Raw genomic sequence first — 15,200 nt, 5'->3', positions numbered from 1 at the left:
GTGTGTGTGTGTGTGTGTGTGTGTGTCCAGGCTATTATAATCTCTTCCCTATCCAGGCTATTATAAGCCATGGTTTATAATAGCCTGGATAGGGGAGAAATTAGAAACTGGAATGTCAGCAGGATATTGCAATAGTCCAAGCTGGATAAAGTTAGGGCTTTCAGGAGAGATTTACTAGAGGTTTGCAACAGGTGGATTTTGGCAATATTTAAAATAAAGAAGTGTCAGCCATTAGCTAAAATTTAATACAAGACTGATATAGACACACATTGCATCACACCTATATAATGTAACTAGTTCCCAGTGAATTAACAGGCTGCATTTTCATGGGTATAGGATCTAGAGATGCTCGGGCTCGGTTTTCTGAAATCCAAGCCCACCCGAACTTAGGGGATCCGAGTAGGCTCGTGAGCCGGCTTGGTACTTTTGTGCATCCTTGGATCTGAGTTGAAGCAAAATGTCATCATTGCATTGTCGGATCTTGCGGGTTGTGGATTCCATAAGTACCTCCCTCCCCGGGTAATCCAGCGACATTGCTCACACAGAAACAGGGGTAGTATTGTTCTTGTCACTTTCCATTCTCCAGTGACATTGCTCAGTGCCATTGCTCACACAGAAACAGGGGTAGCAGTGTTCTTGTCACTCTCCATTCTCCAGTGACATTGCTCAGTGCCATTGCTCACACAGAAACAGGGATAGCAGTGTTCTTGTCACTCTCCATTCTCCAGTGACATTGCTCAGTGCTATTGCTCACACAGAAACAGGGGTAGCAGTGTTCTTGTCACTCTCCATTCTCCAGTGACATTGCTCAGTGCCATTGCTCACACAGACACAGGAGGGGTAGCAGTGTTGTTGTCACATGACAAAAATTGACTAGAAATTAATGTTATTAAGGGTAATAATAATGTAGGAACAAAAAAAGCCAAATTATGTGATTTTAAAAAAAACAATAGGGATTTTAGGGAAAAAAAATAGGGATCCAAAACTAAAACCAAATTCAAAACACACAAGGGTGGTATTGCCAAAACTAAAACCAAAACACGAAGTTAATCCAGATCCAAAACCAAAACAAGTGGGTCAGTGAATATCTCTAATAGGATCAGGACACACATAGCCTGATCCATTAAGGAACGTAAATGCTGTTACGTGACGTATTTTGTGCAAAATTGTTCTACGCATGCACAGAACCAGACCATACACCAGTGAACACAGCAACGTTCAATTCATCTTTGAATGCAAAGGACCCTTACTACAGCCTTTGATTTCAGGGGCGGAATAGGGAGGGGACTGGGTGCATGCACATAGTCAATGTAGAGTAAAGGTATGCAGAGCGTGAGCACAAACAGCAACACCCGATTCAAGCTCTGTCCATCTGAAAGTTACCTGTTTTTCTGTTGTATCACTTGCACCAGCGACAGGTCGGGTGTAAGTGCCAATTACTAGTGATGATGGACGAGCATGCTACAACATGTGTTTGCAATCAGGAGCAACTGCAAAAATGCATTTTATGTACAGTAGACATTCATAACATCCTCATCAATGTATTTTTTTTTTAATGTTTTGTCATTAATGACTTATTATTAACAGGTGATATTTAGTGGATATTAAGTTTTTTTTTCTTCTGTGTTGTGTGGTCTTTTCCCACTTTATATTCCACATATGTACTGGACGTATCCTGCAGTGTATTGCTTGTTAGAGCAGAGCAGACCTAGACCTGTATTCAACAACAGACAAATCTTTACATCCGCTTTTTGTTGAATACGGACGTGCGTATGAGAAAATACACAATGGGCCTGATTCATTAAGGAAAGTAAAGCAAATAAATGAGCAACTTTGCACCTTGGTTAAACCATGTTGCAATGCAAGGGGTGCAAATGAGTTTATTATTTTGTACATAAGGGAAATACTGCCAGTTTTTTCATGTGGGATACAAATATTTTATAGCTTTATTTTTACTCTGACATCAATAGTTGATCTAGGATATGCTCTGCCACAACTATAAATCTGTCCTCCCATTTTAAATTTACCTCCCCCTCCAATACAAGTTACTCCTTTATTTTGCTTTCCTTCCCTTCATGAATCAGGCCCAATATGTTCACTTTGCCTGCCTTAATCATAGTTGCCTACTCTCCCGGGATGTCCGGGAGACTCCCGAATTTTTGGGAGTTCTCCCGGACTCCCGAGAGAGCAGGCAAAAATCCCGGATCCAGCTGTCGCCGTTGTTGAAGATGGTGGGGGCGGGGCAAATCACGGCATTGTGGCCCCGCCCCCTGCTGCGATTGGCTAAAATTGCCTAAGATTGACAGGGTGGAGCCTAACGGCGCACCACACGTGGCCACGCCCCCATCGACGGACCCCCTCCCGGACAGCTGCCTTCAAAAGTAGGCAAGTATGGCCTTAATGGATCAGGCTCACAATGTTTGTCTTCACTGTGTAATGTAGATTAGGGTCTTTGAAAAAAAAATTCTATGTATCAAACCGAGACGTCTTTCATAATCTCTGAACTGCCCAATAATGTGCTAATGGAGCTCAGATCATAGCTGCAGTTCAGGAGAATAATGGCCTATAAAGTGTTAGAAGATCTACATACGTTACAGCAAATTGTGCCCAGTGTTTACTTCCGTTAAGCCTCAGAACAATGCCTTTTCTATCTCTTCAGTGAAAGTGGAGCTAACCTACATTTATAGTTTCTGATGCCAATTCAGCATTTTACTTTCTCATTTCATTACTGAAGTCTGATTTCAAAACGCTCCAGGGATGATCCTCTTCTATTAATGTTCCAAAATCAACTGTATCTTCACTGAACACAGAAAACTGCTCTGTAATTCTTTCCAAGTCTGAAGATGAACATTATGCGTGATAATAGTTTGTTCAGGAGAACAATTACACTGGAAAGCATTTGGGAGAAGAGGGGGTTTTCTAAAAGATATTTTATATTAGGTTAAAATATTTTGCTTTATGAATGCCTAATAAAGTAATTTATATGGTAATGAAATCTATCAGTGGGCATTAAGAAAATGCCTTTTGGGGTATATTATATTTTCTACCTGTTAAAAAAAGAAACAAGAAATTGGTAAAAGTGAAATATGTTTATCTTTATAATAAAATTAGTTAAAAATTTGTGATAGCATAACTACAATCAAATGACGACATACTAGATAGTATCAATTGTAGATAACAAGTCAAAAAGAATATGTTAGCTTATGATGAGACCATTCGGGAATCCAGAATGTGCATCCAAAATGAAAGACGAACAGAGCAATGGCTGATTTTATTATTCAAGTAATGAATAATAAATGAATAAAATAACCAATCAAAATGACCACGATAGCTTCAATACTATGTGATATTATCATATTCCTCTTGTATTGTGACATAGGACACAGTGGGCTTGATTCATCAAGGAACGCAAATGCCGATACGTGCTGTATTTTGCGTAAAATGGCTCTGCGCATGCCCAGAGATGAATAATAAACAAGTGATCGCAAGAACATCCAATTCATCTTTGAGTGCAAAGGGCACTTACGGTAGGCTACGATTTCATGGGCGGAAGGAGGAGGGGAAATGCTGTATGCATGTAGTCAATGCACAGTAAGGGCGTCCCAAGCTCAAGCGCACTCTGCAGCATTCGATTCAAGCTTTGGGCATCTCAAAGGTACGTGTTTTTCTGTCGTATCACTTGCTCCAGATACAGGTCAGATGTAAGTGCCGAGTGATAGTGATGACGGTCGTGTATGCACGCTAGAAAATGTGTTTGCAATCGGGATCAACTGTAAAAATGCATTTTATGTACAGTAGACATTAACAACATCCTGATAAAATGTATTTTGTGGGAGCACGGGAGAAAAATAATAAAACTTTTTTAAAAATGTTTTATCATTAATGACTATGGGCCTGATTCATTAAGGATCTTAACGTGAGAAACTTCTTATTTAAGACTCCTGGACAAAACCATGTTACAATGCAAGGGGTGCAAATTAGCATTCTGTTTTGCACATAAGTTAAATACTGCCTGTTTTTTCATGTAGCACACAAATACTTGATAGCTTATTTGTACACTGAAATCTAAAGTTGATATTTGTGTGCTACATGAAAAAACAGTCAGTATTTAACTTATGTGCAAACAGAATACTAATTTGCACCCCTTGCATTGTAACATGGTTTTGTCCAGGTGACTGAAATAAGAAGTTTCTCAAGTTAAGATCCTTAATGAATCAGGCCCTATATAATTAACTGGTGATAATAATTGAATACTTTTTTTTCTGTGCGTTATAATCCACATATGCATTGGACGTATCCCGCATTGTAATGTGCCTGTCAAAGCAGAGCGCACCTACACCTGTATTCAACAAGAGACATTTCTTCAGGTCCGCTAGTTGAATATGGACGTGTTCCCGATTTACACGCTTTTAAAAAAAAAGGCGATTTAAATTAGTTTTGTTATTTTGAAATACCCCTTTTAAAGTATGCATGCTCCCTGGGGCAGATGCATCTATGCCTGTTAATCAGGGGACACTCTAAGCTTATGCATAGCCCGGGCACCACACAAGACGCTTATCTGCACACCACGTTATCAATAGAAATGAAAGTGGAACTTAAGCTGGTCAATCTTGCGCTAAGCATCATTGGCCAATGGTAACAGCTTGGTTGTGGTTACTTCTATTTATTTGCCTGGTTAACAATGTTTGGGTAAAGCCCTAGGGGCAGGTGGTAACAGCTATCTGGCAACTTATTTTGTATCAAAATATAAAGGCTCTTTTTTGCCATGTCCCATCTTGTCACATAGTGGATCTATGAAAACTATGTTTTAGTTAAAGACGTCCCATTTTCTCGATTAGTTTCCCTTAATCCAGTTTCAGTATGTAAATGGCCTTTCTACACTTTACATGCGAGAATACGAAAAGCTTAACGCGCATGGAGTAATATTTCAAGTATCTTAAATAAAAGAAAGCAAAATATACCACAACAAAATAATAGACATCATTCTGAAAAAAATATTTCACAAGAGGTTTTTCATGCTTCTCAAAATTTTTTACATTTTCCAATTTTTTAGCAAAAAAAACAAAAATGTAAATTGCGGAGGACTGAACATTTATGTCATGATAATTTCCAGGCCTTCGCATCTCTATGATTGCTTTAAATACTGGAATCTAGATTGCGAATTCAAGCAAGGCGATCACTTGTTTTCAAAGCTGACAAAAAATAATGATGATAATAATAGTAATTATACATGTAACACAATAAAGAGTTTTACATTCAGCAACTTGGCAATTATAGGAAACAAATGTACCTTGTCCACAAGCTAGACTGAAACAGAAGCCTCAACATTGGCTGTTTGAGCACCACACGGCATTCAGCAACACATCATATATGTTAAACTATTTTAGGAAACAAATAATAACCTTTTTTTGGGCCCAGGGCAGGGATAGGACACATTTGAAGGGGCCGCAATAATTTGCGCAAACATGTAAAATATATATAATTTACTACAGGAAAAGAGGAAACTCTTTACACTTACTCTTAACTCTGTTGTATCACATCCCCCTTCCCACCTTACCACATTCTTCCTCTCACCTCTGTAGTAACACATCCCCCTCACCTCTGTAGTAACACCAGGGGCAAACGCAGGATTTGTAGAGGGGGGTTTCCACACCACGCTGCCAGTGGGCGTGACCAGCATGCATGGGGGCGTAGCTATAATATTAGACAGTGCTTGGCTGCTCTCCAACTCTTCCTATCCCCATAATATACATGGGCAATGCTGCGTGCACTACTGTTAGGTGCATGCAGCTCTCCCTTTTCAAGCAGAGCTGGGTGAAGCAGGAGCAGGGTCCAGCCACCTCAATTATACAGTGCCCCTGGCTTGGAGGGAGTTTCCAGGCACTAGGAATCCCCCCCCCCCTCAGTTTGCCTATGAACACCACCTACCCACCTTAACACATACCTCCTCCCACCTCTGTAGTAACACATCCCCCCCTCACCTCTGTAGTAACACATCTCCCCCCTCACCTCTGTAGTAACACATCTCCCCCCTCACCTCTGTAGTAACACATCCCCCCTCACCTCTGTAGTAACACATCTCCCTTCTCACTTCTGTAGTAACACATCCCCCCCTCACCTCTGGAGTACCACATCCCCCCCTCATCTCTGTAGTATCACATATCCCCCTCTCCCCTCTGTTGTAACACATCCCCCACCTTACCACATTCCTCCTCTCACCTCTGTAGTATCACATATCCCCCCCCCCTCCTCTGTTGTAACACATCCCCCACCTTACATACCACTTTCCTCCTCTCACCTCTGTAGTAACACATCCCCCCTCACCTCTGTAGTAACACATATACCCCTCTCACCTCTATAGTATTAGTCTCACAAGACTAAGCTCCGCAGTTGTACAGGGAGCGTTGAGCAATGAATCAGAGTGACGCTCACTCTTTGTAATTCACTTCCAGATTGATCTGACTGACAAATACAGTGTCTTATTGCGGCTGTAGGGTCTGGGCCAGAGAGAATCCCCATCACCCCAGCCACAGTGAGACCCGGTACTTCGCGGGACAGTTACAAGGGGACCCAGGATTCTGGGACACAAATAATGCAGTAGTGTTTCTGTCTATGTATCTTTGGTATCTCTGTATCTGTTCTGCTTTCCACGGCCTTTAAAAAATGGCCTTGCAGACACGTGTTTTGTACCACTGCTTTAAACACACTAAAACCATAGTTGCCTACTCTCCCAGAATGTCCGGGAGACTCTCGAATTTCTGGGAGTCCTTCCGGGAGAGCGTGCAATTTACCCGATTCCTGGCCGACTCTGCAAATTAAACAGAGCGGGCAGGGTTGTGGTGCCGTGTACGTGTCATCGTGGCCCGCACCTATTTTTATTGGCAAAAAAAAGTGATGACAGCTTTGGGAGCAGGGCTAACGATGCGACTCTTCGAGCCCCGCCCCCACACACCCACCTGCCTCCCAGACCTCCCGGGACACAAGTTGCCAATGTTGGCAACTATGACTAAAATATGAGGAAATTTTGCAAAACAATAAACTAGATATGACATATTTTGACATAATATTACACAATAAAAAATATATATATAATGTGGAAAGTGGGTGAGTGGATGACTAAAATCACAATCACACTAAGAATAACCAAGTAGCGAATATACATTGCTTTATTTAAAGGAAAAGGAAAATTTCTATAAATCTAAAAATGTTATTACTCAGTGTACATTAACCACAACTGTTCTGCTTCAGAGGCTATATAGGAAAAAAACAAAAAATGCAGGAAAGTGACATAAATTTAGTCAGGAAACGTCAAATGTTTTTCGAAGTGACAACAGTTATATACAACAGCTGCCATATAAATGTATTTGTACCGGATATATATGCGTTCAGGTCATTGGTTAATGGAAGAAAGGCTTTGCTGTCTTCCTTTAAAATGACAAATGCAAAACAACCTGAAGGCATACAAATGGCAGGTCCCCAGGAGTAGATTAGGAAAAATAATTGTTTTCCAATTCCTCTCTTCGTGTATGTAATAGTTTATATTTGTTGTGTTATACTGAGCTACATCCTCTAATGGAGAAAGAGTTTAAAATGAATATACTGTATATTAGTCTAGGTAACATACATACACAGAAAGGATGCCGCTTAAATTTGCTTACAAAGCCCAAGGAATGAAATGCACCAGGCAGGCAGACTTTATCGGTGCACTTATGTTTCTGACACCTAGGGCTAGATTTACTAAACGGCAGGCTTGATAAAGAGGATGTTGCCTATAGCAACCAATTAGATTCTAGTTATTATATATTTTGTACATTCTACAAAATGACAGCAAGAATCTGATTAATTGCTATAGGCAACATCATCATCATCAGCTATTTATATAGCGCCACTAATTCCGCAGTGCTGTACAGAGAACTCATTCACATCAGTCCCTGCCCCATTGGAGCTTACAATCTAAATTCCCTAACATACACACACACACACACAGACAGGGAGAGACAGACTAGGGTCAATTTTGATAGCAGCCAATTAACCTACCAGTATGTTTTTGGAGTGTGGGAGGAAACCGAAGCACCCGGAGGAAACCCACGTAAACACAGGGAGAACATACAAACTCCACACAGATAAGGCCATGGTCAGCAATCGAACTCATGACCCCAGCGCTGTGAGGCAGAAGTGCTAACCACTAGGCCACTGTACTGCCCGAACATCTCCACTTTTTCCAACCTGCATTTTAATAAATATACTCCCTTTTCTTATACTGTAACGATTTGTAAAGCCCTTCTCTTGGAATAAATAAAGTCTTTAAAAAACAAACAAAAAAACAACAACCATTCGCACAGTGGCATTGCATCCTCTAAAACCAGGTGTCATTGACAGTACCATATCCTGCCACGCCACCACCCTACTGCACATGTTAACTGCAACATTAAAAAAATGACTACTTTATCTATACCTTCCTGTCCATGGCTCTCTATCTCGTAAGGGCAGGTGTGAGCTGACGGCAGAACGATGTAACTAAGTCATATTCTTTTTCTTTTATCGTTTTGTATTCATTGTTGTTGCTACAAATAAAAAGATTTTTTTTAAAAAATGACTCTACCCTTTCCTTCCTCAGTCACTGACTGCAAGAAAGAACGTAGTGTGACACCAGTCACCTGCACTTCCTCCTGCAATTACCTCATCAGGGGCCGGGAGTGCAAGTAGAGGTACCTGGGGGAAGAGGAAATATCCTTCCATCTTCTTGCTCATCCTGTTAATTAAAGTACAATATACCATTACAGCAGAAAGTTCGGGAAAAACATGAAGTAGAGGATGGGCAGCACGGTGGCCTAGTGGTTAGCACTTCTGCCTCACAGCACTGGGGTCATGAGTTTAATTTCCAATCATGGCCTTATCTGTGAGGAGTTTGTATGTTCTCCCTGTGTTTGCGTGGGTTTCCTCCGGGTGCTCTGGTTTCCTTCCACACTCCAAAAAACATACTGATAGGTTAATCAGATGCTAACAAATTGACCCTAGTCTGTGTGTGTGTGTATGTTAGGGAATTTCGACTGTAAGCTCCAATGGGGCAGGGACTGATGTGAGCGAGTTCTCTGTATAAAGTAGAGATGGTCACTGACCCCCGTGTTTTGGTTTTGGATTCGGTTTTGGATCTGGATTACCGTCGTGTTTTGGTTTTGGTTTTGGTTTTGCAAAACCGCCATTGCGTGTTTTGGTTTTGGTTTTGGTTTTGTTTGGTTTTGTTTTGCTATTTTTTGGGAAAATCCATGTTTTTGGGCCTAAATTAACCCAATTTAGTGCTCCAACTGTTTTAGAGACAAGTAATCTAATTGTTGAGGTAATAAATCATCCAAAAAAACAGTTTAATTCTTCGTTGGTAGGCCTATTCTACACACAAAACAGATTGTCTTCCTCTCCATCTATGCATATTGGCAATGCAGCCATCGTCTTTGAATGTATATTACACCCTACACTTATAGTTAAATATGTAAAGAAATGGAAAAAGCCAGTTTGCTTTCTGTCTCTCAAGGCCCCCCTCCACTTGTATAAAATAGCAAAAAATTCAGCCATTATAGACTGTACAATATTAATTGACATGGAGAAAGCCAGTTTGGTTTCTGTCTCTCTAGGCCCCCCTCCACTTGTATAAAATACTAAAAAATTCAGCCATTATAGACTGTACAATATTAATTGACATGGAGAAAGACAGTTTGGGGTCACTCTGTCTCTCTAGGCCCCCCTCCACTTGTATAAAATACCAAAAAATTCAGCCATTATAGACTGTACAATATTAATTGACATGGAGAAAGCCAGTTTGGTTTCTGTCTCTCTAGCCCCCCCTCCACTTGTATAAAATACTAAAAAATTCAGCCATTATAGACTGTACAATATTAATTGACATGGAGAAAGACAGTTTGGGGTCACTCTGTCTCTCTAGGCCCCCCTCCACTTGTATAAAATACCAAAAAATTCAGCCATTATAGACTGTACAATATTAATTGACATGGAGAAAGCCAGTTTGGTTTCTGTCTCTCTAGCCCCCCCTCCACTTGTATAAAATACTAAAAAATTCAGCCATTATAGACTGTACAATATTAATTGACATGGAGAAAGACAGTTTGGGGTCACTCTGTCTCTCTAGGCCCCCCTCCACTTGTATAAAATACCAAAAAATTCAGCCATTATAGACTGTACAATATTAATTGACATGGAGAAAGCCAGTTTGGTTTCTGTCTCTCTAGGCCCCCCTCCACTTGTATAAAATACTAAAAAATTCAGCCATTATAGACTGTACAATATTAATTGACATGGAGAAAGACAGTTTGGGGTCACTCTGTCTCTCTAGGCCCCCCTCCACTTGTATAAAATACCAAAAAATTCAGCCATTATAGACTGTACAATATTAATTGACATGGAGAAAGCCAGTTTGGTTTCTGTCTCTCTAGGCCCCCCTCCACTTGTATAAAATACTAAAAAATTCAGCCATTATAGACTGTACAATATTATGAAAAATGGACAAAGCCAGTTTAGGGTCACTCTGTCTATGACACCCTACCCTTAAGGATAAATTGCCCTAACAGCAGCCTTTCAAGATGGTATGTGATATGGAAATGCCACAAGTCCCTTTCCTCTTTGGGGGTAGATTGCACCCTACACTTACATAGAAAGTTTTAAAAAGATGTTATCGGCATCATCTTCAGCTTCATCCTCACCCTCATCAGTGTGTACGTCATCATCACAGACTATCAATTCATCGCCGCTTGAATCCGCCATTAGAGAACAGTCAGTGCTTGGATGTCTTGGATGGTGAAGGCCTTCCTCGTGGAAGATGTAGTTCATTTTTATAAACATCATTTTCTCCACATTTTTGGGAAGTAACCTTCTACGGCGATCACTGACTAAGTTCCCTGCTGTGCTGAACACTCGTTCAGAGTACACACTGGAGGGTGGGCAGCTTAGGTATTGCAAAGCAAGTTTGTACATGGGTTTCCAAATGGCCTGCTTTTCTTCCCAGTAAGGAAAGGGACTGTCTGACATTTCCATATCAACTACCTCTTGAAAGTAATCCTCCACCATCCTTTGCATGTTTATACTCATATTGGATGGACTTATGGGCAAAGTGACACTTTTTTTTGAAAAATCCTTCAAACCAGCCCAGATGTTAAATTGTTCTCGTCTGCCCCCTGTGTCTTCCCTGCTTCTTTTTTGGAAATTTAATTTTTTACGAGCAACAGCTTGAGAAAGTGAAGGAGGACACGTCGTCAAGCCGAGGCCCAGTTCAGCGGCCAACTTGCTGAGCAATAGCTCCTTGCAAAAGTTCACATCTCGCTCATTTACAAGTAAAGACTCAATGTAGGTTTTAAACCTTGGATCAAGCACAGTGGCCAAAACGTACTGATCCGAGTTCAAGATCTTAATAACTCGAGGATCATTGTGAAGCGAATTAAGTACTTGATCGACAAGGCCAACATACTTTGCTGAATTGCTTGCTTTCAGCTCCTCCTTCATTTTCTCAAGCTGCTTTTCCAATAGTCTAATTAAAGGAATGACTTGGCTCAAACTAGCAGAGTCTGCACTGACCTCACATGTCACAACTTCAAATGGTTTCAGCACCTTGCACAGCACTGAAAGGATTCCCCACTGTGCAAGAGTGAAATACATCCCCCCTCCTTTCCCAATGTCATGACTTGTGCAATATGCTTGGATGGCTTTGCGCTGTTCCTCCATCCTCTGAAGCATGTACAGGGTGGAATTCCACCGAGTTACCACCTCTTGCTTAAGTTGGTGGCAGGGCAAGTTAAACTGCTCTTGGAGCTGCTGTAATCTCCTACATGCTGTGGCTGAATGCCTGAAATGGCCTGAAATTTTACGGGCCACCGAAAGCATCTCCTGCACCTCACGGTTATTTCGTAGGAAGCTCTGCACCACCAAGTTGATGGTGTGAGCAAAACAGGGAATATGTTGGAAATCACCCAGCTGTAATGCTCGCACTATATTGTTGGCGTTATCTGAAATGACATACCCTGGGGAGAGTCCGAGTGGTATAAGCCATGCATCAATCACATCTCTCAGTTTGCGTAACAAATTGTCAGCCGTATGCCTGTTAGTGAAGCCGGTGATACAAAGAGTGGCCTGCCTGTGACAAATGTTACGTAGTGGTGTACATGCTGCTGCTGTTCCTGCTGGTGAAGGTGAATGACCAACCCAGTGGGCTGTCACAGTCATATAGTCTTTGGTTTGGCCACTTCCACTTGTCCACATATCTGTGGTTAAGTGAACAGTGGGCAGAATGGCATTTTTCAGCGCAATCTCTACATTTTTACACACTTTTTGGTATAGTTGTGGAATAGCTTTACGGGAGAAATGGTGTCGCGATGGAATTCTGTAACGCGGACACAAAACCTCAATTAACTGTGAAAAACCAGCTGCGTTTATTGTGGAGATTGGACGCAGATCTAACACTAACATTGCAGCCATGGCGTCTGTGATTCGCTTGGCGACTGGGTGACTGCTGTCATATTTGCTTCCCCTCGCAAATGATTGTTTCACAGTTAATTGCTGAAATGTAGGACTGCTCATTTTATTCACCTGCCTCTGGGATGACGATTCACCCCCAGCAGCAGCAACAGCAGCAGCAGGACTAACGCTTTCTTCAGAGGAATCAATAATAGTGCCGGAGTCATCCAGCCTTAAGTGGGATGCCGGGCTAACTCCGAGCGCTACTGAGGATATTGATGAGGATGGTGTGGTGGGTGTATTTTGTAGCCGTCGGTATGTCGGTGAGCGGAGGGTCTTAGCTGATGAGGGAGTGCTTGTATTCTTTTGGGAAGAACTTTCAGCTTTTCCCAACACTTTGCCATGAACTCTCGTTAAATGGCGTAACATAGACGAGGTTCCAAGATGGTTAAGGTCCCTCCCTCGACTGACTGTGGCTTCACATACACTACAAATGGCTATACAATTGTTGTCTGGATTTGGGTAGAAATAATTCCACACATAAGAAGTGGATTTTTTTGTTTTATGCCCAGGCATGACAATGGCCTTTTTCTTGTCACGTGCCAGAACTGCTGCCACTGGTGCAGGACTTACACAAACAACCTCATCCTCATCAACATCCTCATTAGCGCCCTCGTCGCCTACACAAATCTCCCCCTCATCCTCTTCTAATTCCAAAGTGGCATCCTCAATTTGGGTATCACCGGCTACACTCGGGCTATTAAGGCACACATCAGCAGAATGCTCACGATTAGACATCCCACTGTTGGATGGACTCTCCACAGGGATTGTTGTCATTTGTGAATCAGAGCAAATATTCTCCTGTAATGCCTCACTGGTATCTTGCAGCTCAGCTTTGACGCGTAACAGTAGTTGTGCACCAATTGTAGCCTGGGTAACTTTTTGGGATCTGCCACTAATAGCCAAAGGTGAAGGCCTCATTCTCTCTTTGCCACTGCGTGTGTAGAATGGCATGCTTGCAATTTTTTTTTTATCGTCACTTAACTTTTGCTCAGTTACACTTCTTTTTCGCTTCAATACAGTAAATTTTTTTTTGGTTTTTGTTTTTTGCACTAATTTGAAAACACTCTGTTGTTTGACATCGCCTTGGCCAGATGACGTACTGGGAACACTAACATCAGGACTGGTGACAGAACCTGGTTGCTCATTTAGATCATATGTGGACTGCTTTGAATCCATTCTGAGCGCAAACCACTGAGGAGTGCTAAAAATTATTGAGTAGATACTGCTGACAGATATGACTTTTGACAGCCAGAAATATTAATGCACAATTAGGGAGGACACCCCAAAAACACTGAGGAGTGCTACAAATTATTGAGTAGATACTGCTGACAGATATGACTTTTGACAGCCAGAAATATTAATGCACAATTAGGGAGGACACCCCAAAAACACTGAGGAGTGCTACAAATTATTGAGTAGATACTGCTGACAGATATGACTTTTGACAGCCAGAAATATTAATGCACAATTAGGGAGGACACCCCAAAAACACTGAGGAGTGCTACAAATTATTGAGTAGATACTGCTGACAGATATGACTTTTGACAGCCAGAAATATTAATGCACAATTAGGGAGGACACCCCAAAAACACTGAGGAGTGCTAAAAATTATTGAGTAGATACTGCTGACAGATATGACTTTTGACAGCCAGAAATATTAATGCACAATTAGGGAGGACACCCCAAAAACACTGAGGAGTGCTACAAATTATTGAGTAGATACTGCTGACAGATATGACTTTTGACAGCCAGAAATATTAATGCACAATTAGGGAGGACACCCCAAAAACACTGAGGAGTGCTAAAAATTATTGAGTAGATACTGCTGACAGATATGACTTTTGACAGCCAGAAATATTAATGCACAATTAGGGAGGACACCCCAAAAACACTGAGGAGTGCTAAAAATTATTGAGTAGATACTGCTGACAGATATGACTTTTGACAGCCAGAAATATTAATGCACAATTAGGGAGGACACCCCAAAAACACTGAGGAGTGCTACAAATTATTGAGTAGATACTGCTGACAGATATGACTTTTGACAGCCAGAAATATTAATGCACAATTAGGGAGGACACCCCAAAAACACTGAGGAGTGCTAAAAATTATTGAGTAGATACTGCTGACAGATATGACTTTTGACAGCCAGAAATATTAATGCACAATTAGGGAGGACACCCCAAAAACACTGAGGAGTGCTACAAATTATTGAGTAGATACTGCTGACAGATATGACTTTTGACAGCCAGAAATATTAATGCACAATTAGGGAGGACACCCCAAAAACACTGAGGAGTGCTACAAATTATTGAGTAGATACTGCTGACAGATATGACTTTTGACAGCCAGAAATATTAATGCACAATTAGGGAGGACACCCCAAAAACACTGAGGAGTGCTACAAATTATTGAGTAGATACTGCTGACAGATATGACTTTTGACAGCCAGAAATATTAATGCACAATTAGGGAGGACACCCCAAAAACACTGAGGAGTGCTACAAATTATTGAGTAGATACTGCTGACAGATATGACTTTTGACAGCCAGAAATATTAATGCACAATTAGGGAGGACACCCCAAAAACACTGAGGAGTGCTACAAATTATTGAGTAGATACTGCTGACAGATATGACTTTTGACAGCCAGAAATATTAATGCACAATTAGGGAGGACAC

Source organism: Mixophyes fleayi, chromosome 7, assembly GCF_038048845.1.
Source record: "Mixophyes fleayi isolate aMixFle1 chromosome 7, aMixFle1.hap1, whole genome shotgun sequence".
Lineage (NCBI taxonomy): Eukaryota > Metazoa > Chordata > Amphibia > Anura > Limnodynastidae > Mixophyes > Mixophyes fleayi.
Note: the sequence above shows the minus strand (reverse complement) of the source record.